The sequence below is a fragment of the Pelodiscus sinensis genome, chromosome Z, assembly GCF_052426305.1.
Source record: "Pelodiscus sinensis isolate ZL-2025 chromosome Z, ASM5242630v1, whole genome shotgun sequence".
NCBI lineage: Eukaryota > Metazoa > Chordata > Testudines > Trionychidae > Pelodiscus > Pelodiscus sinensis.
In genome coordinates, this window is record NC_143085.1 from 36041634 (window position 1) to 36052847 (window position 11214).

At 38.8% G+C, this 11214-nt stretch overlaps 1 protein-coding gene across 3 annotated transcripts in view; it reads left to right on the forward strand.

The window, feature by feature from the left end:
• The window catches only part of KIAA1671 (KIAA1671 ortholog), a 191553-nt gene extending 184004 nt beyond the window's left edge, over window positions 1-7549 (forward strand). For all 3 annotated transcript variants that reach the window (XM_075898867.2, XM_075898866.2, XM_075898868.2), the window contains one exon: window positions 376-7549. The gene's annotated coding sequence lies outside the window, so the exon portion shown is untranslated. The remainder of the gene's footprint in view (window positions 1-375) is intronic.
• Window positions 7550-11214: the final 3665 nt, after the last annotated feature.

Below are 11214 nucleotides of genomic sequence, written 5' to 3' on the forward strand. Positions count from 1 at the left end.
TTGGTGTATAGCCTTATTTACTAGCCCAGTTAACTTCTTAGCAGACAGTTCTATTGTATAACACATCTTCTACTAATTTTAGAATAGTGTGTAGTCTTGCTACTAAGCATGGTCATTGGTTAACAGGTAGATTCTGCAGATAGATATTTAACCCAGGAGAGTATTTGATTTCAGTGATGCTCTTAATGGTTCATATGCCATTTAATAACACAAAATAGCTTGTGTCTGCTGCTACTGCACAAGCAACAAACAAATAGTATCACTGAGAATGCCCACATGTCAGAGAGACTTGGAAGTGATGAGATTGGCTAAATGTATAAGCAATGTCATACAGCAGCTATTCAAACAGCTTCCGGGTTTTCTTTTTCTTTTCAGACACTGATTCTGATTAAGAAAAGACATAGAAGTGTAACAGAAGCCTTAACTCATCTGAACCTAAAATTCACACATCATGCTGCTGCTGTTTGCTTCCTGCCTCGACTACTATGTGCATGGTGCCTTCCTGCTTTGTGGAGAAAGCTGCTTAAAATTCCAAGACAAATACAAAGCTGTATCTTCTCAGATAGGGAAGGACATAGTCACTTTAGAAGTACCTGAAATAAAAGGTGGTGCAGTAGACTTAGCACTTCAGAAGGTCTTGCCAGAGGGTAACATTTGTTCTGGTAAAATCTGCACATCAGGAAAAGTCCCCTTGCCTTCGATCAAAGATGACATGTCTTCAGAATTCAGCAATGTTCAGTAACTCCAGCATCTGAATAATGGTTAGGAGTGTCTTGTGTAAAGGCTGGGGTTTGTATTTGTTTATGAAAATAACACAATTTTAAATCAAATTAATTTTTTGTGAACTAATAGTGGTTCTTATATAGAATGAAGTTTGTTGAAGAGAGAGTGAAAGAACAAATCATGTTTACTGCCATATTAAAAATGAAATGTGACTGATGTATTTTAAAGGTATTGTTGATTGGCTGATGCTTACACGAGATATGCTGATCTGGCAGATCAAGTTGATATATAGATTGAGCATAATGTTAATTTTTCATTCTTTAACTGGGATTTTATATGATCTGTCAGCAATAGTGTAATTGCATCATTAGAATATCATATTCTTAGGAAGATAAAGCAATAATGTCAATCAGTTCTTTAAAAATAAATGTAAATATTGTTTTTATTACTAAAAAGCAAGTGACGAGGAAGGATGTATATTCTTGTCAATATGAGGGTTTCCGATATTTGTTGAATGTCATTCTAGAAGCACCTCAGATTGTTTCACTTGATATTTTTATTAGTTACCTCTGTAAATATCAATTTTAAGTGTTTATTTTTATGCTGATTTTGTGGGATAATCTAAATGCAATCTCTAACTTCTCAAATGTTTATTAAATGATCTATACATTTTACTTTGGTAAGACCATAGAGGTGTGTTAGTAATGTAGATAATATTAACATCACAACACAGCTGTGTCGGTCAAATCAAAAGAGTTTTGATGTCTTTGGAGACAGATTATGAAATCTAGATATTTTTAACTAAGATGTCCATTTATAAATAAATTATAAATGGATACTGTATTTAAAATATGTATTAGCTACTTTCTTTTCCCCAAGTAAGTGCTCTTTTCAGAAAATCTTTAAAAATATGTGCTAGCATTACATTGTGGGAGCAAAACACAAGAGTTCACTGTCTGCTGCACTGCAGTTTTTGTTCCCTGCTGAAAGGTTTTTTAAATTAAATGTTAAAATTCAGGCTCCAGCACTTGCACTCATTTTTCCTCTTACTGCTAAGCATTTCAGAAGGCATGTTCCATGTGGTACTCCACAAATGCACCTGCTAACCAAAGGGATAAGCTTTGTCTGCCACCCATCAAGTGTTTAGCTGCCATAAACCATGTGCCAATTCTTGTCCTAAAGAAGTCACTAATGAGGTGATTTCACTCCCAGCCTGTACTTCAGTAAATATCTGCAGTATGGTGAGAGATATGCCCAGTGTGGTGTTCTTCCTTTTAGTAGTATCAGCATTCCCACAGCAGCATCTGTTATCTGATTGAAAGACACCTGAATATTTTCCCAATTCATAATAAAAGTGTCTTTGCTCAGTTCTTTGCCCTGAGGTAACAGTGCCAGAGACATGGCTTTTACAGTTTCTTCTGTCACAGGTCAGTGAGTTTTCCAGAAGGAGAAGCTTCCAGATGAGCACACTGGTCCAAACTATTAAAGAGACACTGTTGACTACTTTTAAAAACTATTTGTATATGTTTTCTGCCCATTGTTTATGTTTTGTGGGATCTGTTTTACTTTTGGAAAAGTAACTTTTAGGCAAGGCTTCTATTTTTCTGTGCTTGTGAGGCATCAGCCAGCTTGTTTGGTCAGTTATGCATCAGAGGTTCTTGAAGGTATTGGCATGTACAATTTGAAAAGTATTTCATTAGCTGCAGGATTTTTAGGTGTGATAGAAGACTGTTGGTCACTTTTAATTTCACATGTTAAGTGTATGTGTGGCTTTTTAAAGCTGTTCAGAATCCAAATAAATGTCCCTGTGATCATAAGAATGCTTAGGGAAGTTTATTTTTAGAATTGAGCAACTTGACAGTGTCTCTTTAATGACAGTGAGAGCATTTTGTCTGATACTTCCTGATGGAACAGAATGAAAGCCACAAATGCTTTGGACTGTTAGCTGCAGTGTTTTCGCTTCACATTCTGTTATACTAATGGGTTTGGTTTTGCACATTGGCAAAGCCCTTTGAATGAGTATGTGTCCATTTCTGCATGAACAGTGCACTGACATTTACTATAGTTTCACTGCTTGTGAGAAGTGTATAATCTTAAATATATCTGATTTTTAAAAATCTTTAGGATGAGGTTGAAGGGGATAATATTTTTTTCTTGATTTTTTTTTATTTCTTGGTCTTGTATGTGAATTAAATATATAATTTCTCCTGTGACTTCAGGTTCCCACCACATAATTACTGACACGTCTAAAAATATTTATTACACATACAATAACATATTGTAAAACACCTTTTAATTTCATTTTAATTTTAAATGTTTATGAAACTTTTTACTATTTTAGTTTAAGACTCACAAATTATAACTTGCTGTTAATATGAACTAGGAATGAGCTCTTAGCTGCAGTCTGTTCTTCACGTATGACTTATTTTTTGTATTAATAACTGTTGGAAGCTCTTTTAAGAGTGAGTTTTAACCTTCAACTCACTTTGACTTGAACTCTCTTTGTAAGTGTGATAGGTGTTTGGTATTCGCCATTCAATATGAGACGTTTTTGCAAAAGTATTTTGTTGTTTTCCTTTAAGACCATCACTTTTTTGTCTGCTCTTCATCCCATAGTTACACACCTTTATCAATATTTTCAAAAAGTAAATGTGCATCCATCTGTAATATGACACTTGGAAATATGTTAATGCTCCCTTTTTCACTGAAATTAGGACAACCCTCTCTTCGCACTCTAATTCACTTACATTTAGGATCAGTACAAGCCTGTAAATTTCATAGTCATTGGGATCACCAACTAGCATTTTATTCTCTTATATTCATTTTGCAAATGCACCTTTGCAAAATGCACCTGGCTGTATATCTTGAGGTTAGTACATGCTAAGTCAGTATTTTTTCTGGTTTTGTATTATCTGCTGTAAACAAAGATGCTAAATTTTTGCTTTCCATTGTTAACATGTGGTATAAGATTTAAAAAGCTGCTTCTTGCTTGCACAGAGATTTAGCTTTCCACTCTCTGGTGTTTGTTTTGATCACCTAGTAATTGCTGGAAAACTACCAGAAACATATATAAAAAACTGCCAGCTACAAATTCACAAATCATAGAATTGTAAGACTAGAAGGGACCTGGTCATCTGGTCCAGTCCCCTGCCTTCAGGAAAGGCCTAAAGCGTATTAATATCACCTCTGACAAATGATCTCTTAAAAATCCCGATAAGAGAGATTCTCCAAACTCCCTAGGCAGTTTATTCCAATGTTTAACGACCCTGACAGGAAGTTTTTCCTAATGTCCAACCTAAACCTCCCTTGCTGCAAACTATTTTTCTCATAACCTTAGGGGTAAATGAGTGCAATTTTTCTCCCTCTTCCTTGTAATCATCTTTTATGTACTTAAATTATGCGCCCCCTTGGTGTTCTCTTCTTCAGACTAAACAAATCCAATCCTTTCAGTCTTTCCTCATGGGTCATGTTTCCTAAATCTTTCGTAATGTTGTTGCTCTCCTCTGTTCTTTCTTCAATTTTCCCACATACGTGTGCAAATTTTTTCTCAACCATGCTATTCAGAGAAGCATTATCAATTCATTTAAAATTGATTTAACATGTTTGCACATGTGGTTTGATGTAAAGTTATTACATAGAGAGCCCTAATGTCCCAAAGTATAACTGTAGAGATCAAGACAATTCTAGGATGAGTTTAATATAAATAGTGTGGAATCCTTTAAAACATCTAGGCATCATTGCTGGTAGCTGCCTTCTTTACACTTTGCATCCTGACTATATACACAGCTATGCCCAATGCTCTCAAAGGAATGTACTGTAAACAGAGCATAATTGGCTTTTTAAGGATCTGTGTCACACATTTTATATGAATCTTTAGAACAAAAGAGTTGGTTAACCCAAACTCCCATTGGCCCACATGTTTAAAATATTACAATTCTGGATGCTAGAAATGTGTTATAGAAAGAAGACATTGCTTGTTTATAAAGGGCAAAAGAAGGAGTTCTGTGAGGGTGTCTGGTGTAGAATAATTGACATGAATTAGCCAGAGTCTGTTTTGTAAAATACAGTGGAAGAAACTGAAATATAATTATTTGGGACAAGCAGATATGTTCCATATGGCTGTCCTGTGGGCAGGAAAAGGTTCATTGCTATCTTACTACCATTTATTTTTCTTGGAACAGACCAACTGTATATCTACACAGCAGTGTTATTTCGGAATAACTGACCTTATTCCGAAATAACACAGTGCATAGCTCAAGTTGCATAGCTTAATTCGGCTTTAGCCCTGCTGTGTAGACATGCCCCAAGTGGGTCAGTTCCAAGCATGTTAAACCTCTGTCACTCTAATTGGGCCCAGTGTATCTTAACACCATACAAATACCTTTCAGTGACAGGGAAATACTAAAATCTGTTCTGTCAGCTAAACTGTACCTGAACAGTTGATCCAGACTTCTGCAGTTGGCTTAAACCATAAGAGAGAACACCTACAACCTCAGGAGGAAAAACATGTCATTGGCAATGCTGACAGTCTTTACGTTCTTTTGCACAGGTTCATGTTTAAAACATGAAACAATTTCAGTCTTTGGAGGTAAACTTTCCTTTCAGATATTCCTGAATTTAAGTAATACAGTAAATTGTATAAAACAAGCCAATGTGTCTTTGTGGAACAGGTGTTTTTATATGCTAGCCTGGCCAGCCGGAATAACCTATGAATGTGTAAACTCTGCTGTATTTGGGTTAAGTCTACACTGAGAGGGTTTTCCAGGAACTTCACCGCCTCCAGGGAATGCATTTGCTCTTCCACTTTTTTTTTCCAGAAGTGCAAATGCGCTCTTTCGGGGAGCCCTGTATACTTTGTTCTATGAGGAATAAGGGCTCCTCCAAAAGAGGAGGCTTTTCTGCCATTTGGCCTCATCTAGATGGGACCAAATGGCGGAAAAGCCTCTTTCAGAAAAGCAATCGTAAAAAGCTACACAAATTGTGGCACGCAATTTGCATAGCTTTGTCCCCCAAAAAAGCTACAGTGTAGACCGAGCCTTTGAGAACTCTTTTCTCCACTATTTGTCCCTCATACAAATCAATCCATGCTGGATTGCCATTGCATCATCTGTTTAACTGAAGAGGCCCTCTTCTCTGTTCCTCACCCCAGATATAGTGTTAGTAGCTCACCTCCTGAAACCATGTTAGAGGTACTCAGATACTACATTGATGAGGGACATCTGTGCGCAATGGTGTCTGAAGGCAATGTTTGGCCTTTAAACATTATGATAGAAATGGCTTTTGCTGTTTCTGCATGTTAACTCTGGGCCCCTATTTTTTACAAAATATAGCCTCTTTACTTAGCAGCTCCCCGCCCTCCACTCCAGCTACATGTGCATGGTGCTAATGGTGCCTTGCTAATTAATCCAACCCATGTACGAATGGCCAATCCAGATTTGGTGTAAGGTCTGGTCTTCACTAGGACAAAAGTATGTTCTGAACTTGTTAGCTAACTGGTGGTACAGTCCTAGTAAAGACAAGGCTGTTAGTTTGTTGCATGGACTTGCTACCAACTGCTTTGTCTTCACTAGGATTCTACTTCTAGCTATCTAGAATTTTCACTGGAAACAAGAACACACCTTCCCCCTCCACCACAAGTGAAGACCAGATTTCATTGATTGGTGGGAACCACATTGACCTCTGTGGAGTGCTGCCCTTTTACAAGAGGTTTGAATATGGACCAATGAGCATAATATTCCAAGTCCACTATCATCCAGTATACCAGGGTCTAAAGAAGTGTGGTCAATGCTGGCTCTTGATTGCCGGGATTCAAGAGAGAATGTGTGTTTAGCTATATAGGAAATATTTCAGTTCCAGGGCATGGTCAGCAGTCCTTCCTCATATCAATGTGCTTTCCCTGAAGTATTTTAAACCACTCTGTGGTCTGTCCCCACACCGCTCAGTTGAAAATATTTTTATCAAAATGCGTGTTGAAATGATTTTTTCATCCTGTTGTTGGGATTGGAAGAGAAGGGGGAAGGCAAAGTTTACATGGCTCATGGATTTTATTATTATTATATTGAAGATGCTGACACTATCAAACCTGTTTAAAGGAGCTATTTATAGATAAAAACTTTCATATCATTCCACATAGCTTTACAGAACATGTGAATATGGATCACACTATGAATGAATATAGAAAATATTTTGTACTACATAGTTTCCTAAGTAATAACAGATATTCTATCTCTTGTGTATCGGCTTCTCTGACTATGATTCCAAGTTTAGCATTGCCAGGTATTTACAAAAGACTATATTTTCTAACATTGTGGTGTGAGCATTTCTCAAAGGAATTAAAGAAGCTGACAGAAAGAAGGAAATTGAGTCCTGATAGGAAAGAAAAACCAATACAATATATCATCCCTTCCCTCCATGATGTTTTGCAACTGCCTTATCTATGTGCATACTCCATGAACTTGGAAAATTAAGCAGGATTTTTGGGCACTTTAGTCATTGCAAATATAAATGTAAGTGAAAATGTTACCAAGAAAATGAACGTATGGAAAAATACCTATATTTTTAAAGTAAACAAGAAAAATACAGTATCTTGTTCAGTAAAGATACAAATGAATCTCATGCCAGTACTCCCCTGCGTATTTGTTCTGTACAGAAGTAATTTTATATTTTACAATTGAGAGTTTTCATATCAATAGCAAAGCTGATAATCTGTGAAAAGGAACTGCAATAAAAGTGAACTACAGTAAACTGCTGTCTGTGGTGGATCTTTGCATGTACAAAATGTGTAGCATTCAAACAATGACAATAAATGAGAGTACAAAGCTTGGAGGCCAGTTGTATTTAATGGGTGCTTTTGCTCTCTTACGGCATTTTAAGTATCCCAGCATATTGCAATTCTCCCATAAAATCTTCTTGTAACCTTACACACAGCAGAGTTTTACCCTTATGTTTGATTGCCTGTTGCCCATTATGAAGTGATACTGAAAACAGAAATGACAGAGCACCTTTTGAAATGATAACTTCACCTTCCCTGACCCATTTAGGTGCTACAACACTAGTCAGTGGCAGCATCATAATTGGCACTGACAACTCTTAGAATTTTAGACAACATGTGGAGTATGTTGCCATAGAAATTCTCCATATCGCATGTTTAACTGACTTGCTCCCTGACCACTGTCCCTATCTGTTTGTCTTGACTCTCTTCTTGTTAAGGAGCCTTGGTATCAGACAGAAGGTTTACTAGTCCCATTTTTTTCTGTCACTTCCACATGTTAGTGACACACACCTTTACCCAAATCCTAGGGCTCAAGGTATAACCCTGTTAATTTAAATACCCCCACCCCCCAACCCAGTTGCTAGGACTCAGGGTGTAACTTCCTGTGGATTTGCAGTCTCTCTTACCACTAAAAGTGCCTTACACAGTAATATCCTTCTTAATCTCTGTTTATTAATTATAAACAGAATGCACACCAGGCATACAGTGCTCATTGCTTCCAGTGAGACAGATGACCTTGTCTTGGTGACCAGTCAAGATCAGGTCCTGGACTCTAGTTTCAGCATTGTGTCATTGGTGCAGGGTTAAGGTCTGGCAGCTCTGACCTTGGAGCTGTGTGTGTGTGTGAGAGAGAGTGTGTAACATATTTTCAGGTATACCTTAACCTATAATTCTATTAAAACTAAACTAGCCAATCCTAACATATTGTAATATGATCATCTAAACAATTATATCCCACTACCTTAATTGGTTTACAACCAGCAAAATTAATTGTACAGGAGATAGAGATAATCAAAGAAACAATAGAGATGGGGAGTTGGTCCTTGCCAGGTGGAAAGCTATTAAACTAAGTTTTCTTTACCCATCTTGAGATCTGTTTCTGTATCTGGTGACTGGGCACCATTAGGTTGGAATCTCCTTAACAGTCTGGTGTGACATTACTATATGCACAGTATCATAGAATCATAGAATAATAGGACTGGAAGGGACCTCGAGAGGTCATCGAGTCCAGCCCCCCGCCCTCAAGGCAGGATCAAGCTCCATCTACACCATCCCTGACAGATGTCTATCTAACCTGATCTTAAATATCTCCAGAGAGGGAGATTCCACCACCTCCCTTGGCAATTTATTCCAATATTTGACCACCCTGACAGTTAGGAATTTTTTCCTAATGTCCAATCTAAACCTCCCCTGCTGCACTTTAAGCCCATTACTCCTTGTCCTGTCCTCAGAAACCAAGAGGAACAAATTTTCGCCTTCCTCCTTGTGACACCCTTTTAGATATTTGAAAACCGCTATCATGTCCCCCCTTAATCTTCTTTTTTCCAAACTAAACAAGCCCAGTTCATGAAGCCTGGCTTCATAGGTCATGTTCTCTAGACCTTTAATCATTCTTGTCGCTCTTCTCTGTACCCTTTCCAATTTCTCTACATCTTTCTTGAAATGTGGCGCCCAGAACTGGACACAGTACTCCAGCTGAGGCCTAACTAGTGCAGAATAGAGCGGCAGAATGACTTCACGAGTTTTGCTTACAACACACCTGTTGATACAACCTAGAATCATATTTGCTTTTTTTGCAACAGCATCACACTGTTGACTCATATTCAACTTGTGGTCCACTATGACCCCTAGATCCCTTTCCGCCATGCTCCTTCCTAGACAGTCGCTTCCCATCTTGTATGTATGGAACTGATTGTTCCTTCCTAAGTGGAGCACTTTGCATTTCTCTTTATTAAACCTCATCCTGTTTACCTCTGACCATTTCTCTAACTTGCTAAGGTCATTTTGAATTATGTTCCTATCCTCCAAAGAAGTCGCAACCCCACCCAGTTTGGTATCATCTGCAAACTTAATAAGAGTACTCTCTATCCCAATATCTACATCATTAATGAAGATATTGAATAGTACGGGTCCCAAAACAGACCCTTGAGGAACTCCACTTGTTATCCCTTTCCAGCAGGATTTAGAACCGTTAACAACAACTCTCTGACTACGGTTATCCAGCCAATTATGCACCAGCCAATTATGCACCAGCCAACTCTCTGACTACGGTTATCCAGCCAATTATGCAGTAGATGGAATATGAGTCTGTGACTCCAAGCATTACAGCTAATGGCTGCTGCTCTTCAATTGGGCTGCAGAAAGTGGCTTTAAGACTTCCAATATGGCTACAAAAACCATATTGTAGTTACATTTGTGATATAACCACAATTCTTCCCATTGACACAACAAAGATGCTTGGGAGAAAGGAAGCAGCAGGTGGCTTGTGGCATTGCTTTTCTGTTTCCCTATCCTATTTGACACCCTGGCTCCCAAGTAGGCTGGTGTGACAAGGGAGTATCCAGCTTTCATGTGAGTTCTTTAAACATACAAAAATTAAAGCAAAAACCCAGATCAGGGCAAATAATGGAGCAACTTCAATGATTCATGTAATTACATTTGTCTCATGACTGGCTTTTGCAGTGAACAATTTGCCCAGCTCTTAAGGCCAATAGCTGCATGAACCCCGCTAGCATCTGCAGCAGAACTGCTATCAAAAGGCCTGGCAACCTCATGGAGCCCCAAGTAGAGCAGTTGCTGGCAAAAGGGGTGAGTCAACAGCCTGCCCATGTTGGATATTTGGGGAGTTGTATCTTTTTGGCACCATAAAGCCCTGTGTCCGTGCTGGGCTTTGTTTTCCATTCTTGCTGGGTGCCGGCCAGCCAGAGCGATGTGCATGATTAGCCGGTGGATAGGAACACAAACCGCGACTGCTTAGATGGAGCACACTGGTTGTGTGGAGCCATGTGGCTCCAGGGACTGACATGAGGCCACATTGTATAGTGCAGTAGCTGTGCTCTGCAAATAGGCGAACATTTCTGAGCCTTCAATTAGTGCCTTGAGACTCCTAATGAGAATGGGGCAGCATAGTTTAGGCACAGAGAGAGCTTCTGCCCTGAAAAGTTTGCAATCTAAATAGACAAGTCGGACAGCTGGAAAGAACAGGCATAGAGAAGGAAAGGCCACCCAGCAGCTCGGTGTCAGAGCTGGGAACAGACACCAGGTCTCCTGTGATCCTCTGGACAACACTGCCTCAAAAAACCTGTGATACTTTGGGATAAAGAGCCCTCACTTCCCCAGAGCTATACTGGATCCAGCATGGGCTGGAGCCTCCGGCCTTGCTTCACATGGTAGCCTGAAAAATACAGTAACCACTTGGCATAAAGTTTTGCTTTGCACTGCCCTTGGTTTTAGCATGAAAACATCAATAAACTGCAAAGGTGGAGTTTTCCAGAGAACCTGGCCAGGAACAAGGGGAATGTGCTAATGCAAAATTCAATATTAATGTTCTGCCAAAGACTGGGACAGTTTTTTAAGGGAAAGCCAGAAGACATTGAATAATGTTTCCATAAACCGCTGCAAGCCCTCTCTATTGAAGTGAAATCTAATGGATGCAATTTACCAGACATACCTGCTGCATCAGCATCAAAACAATGTGCTGTCCTGTTCAGAAATAGCTC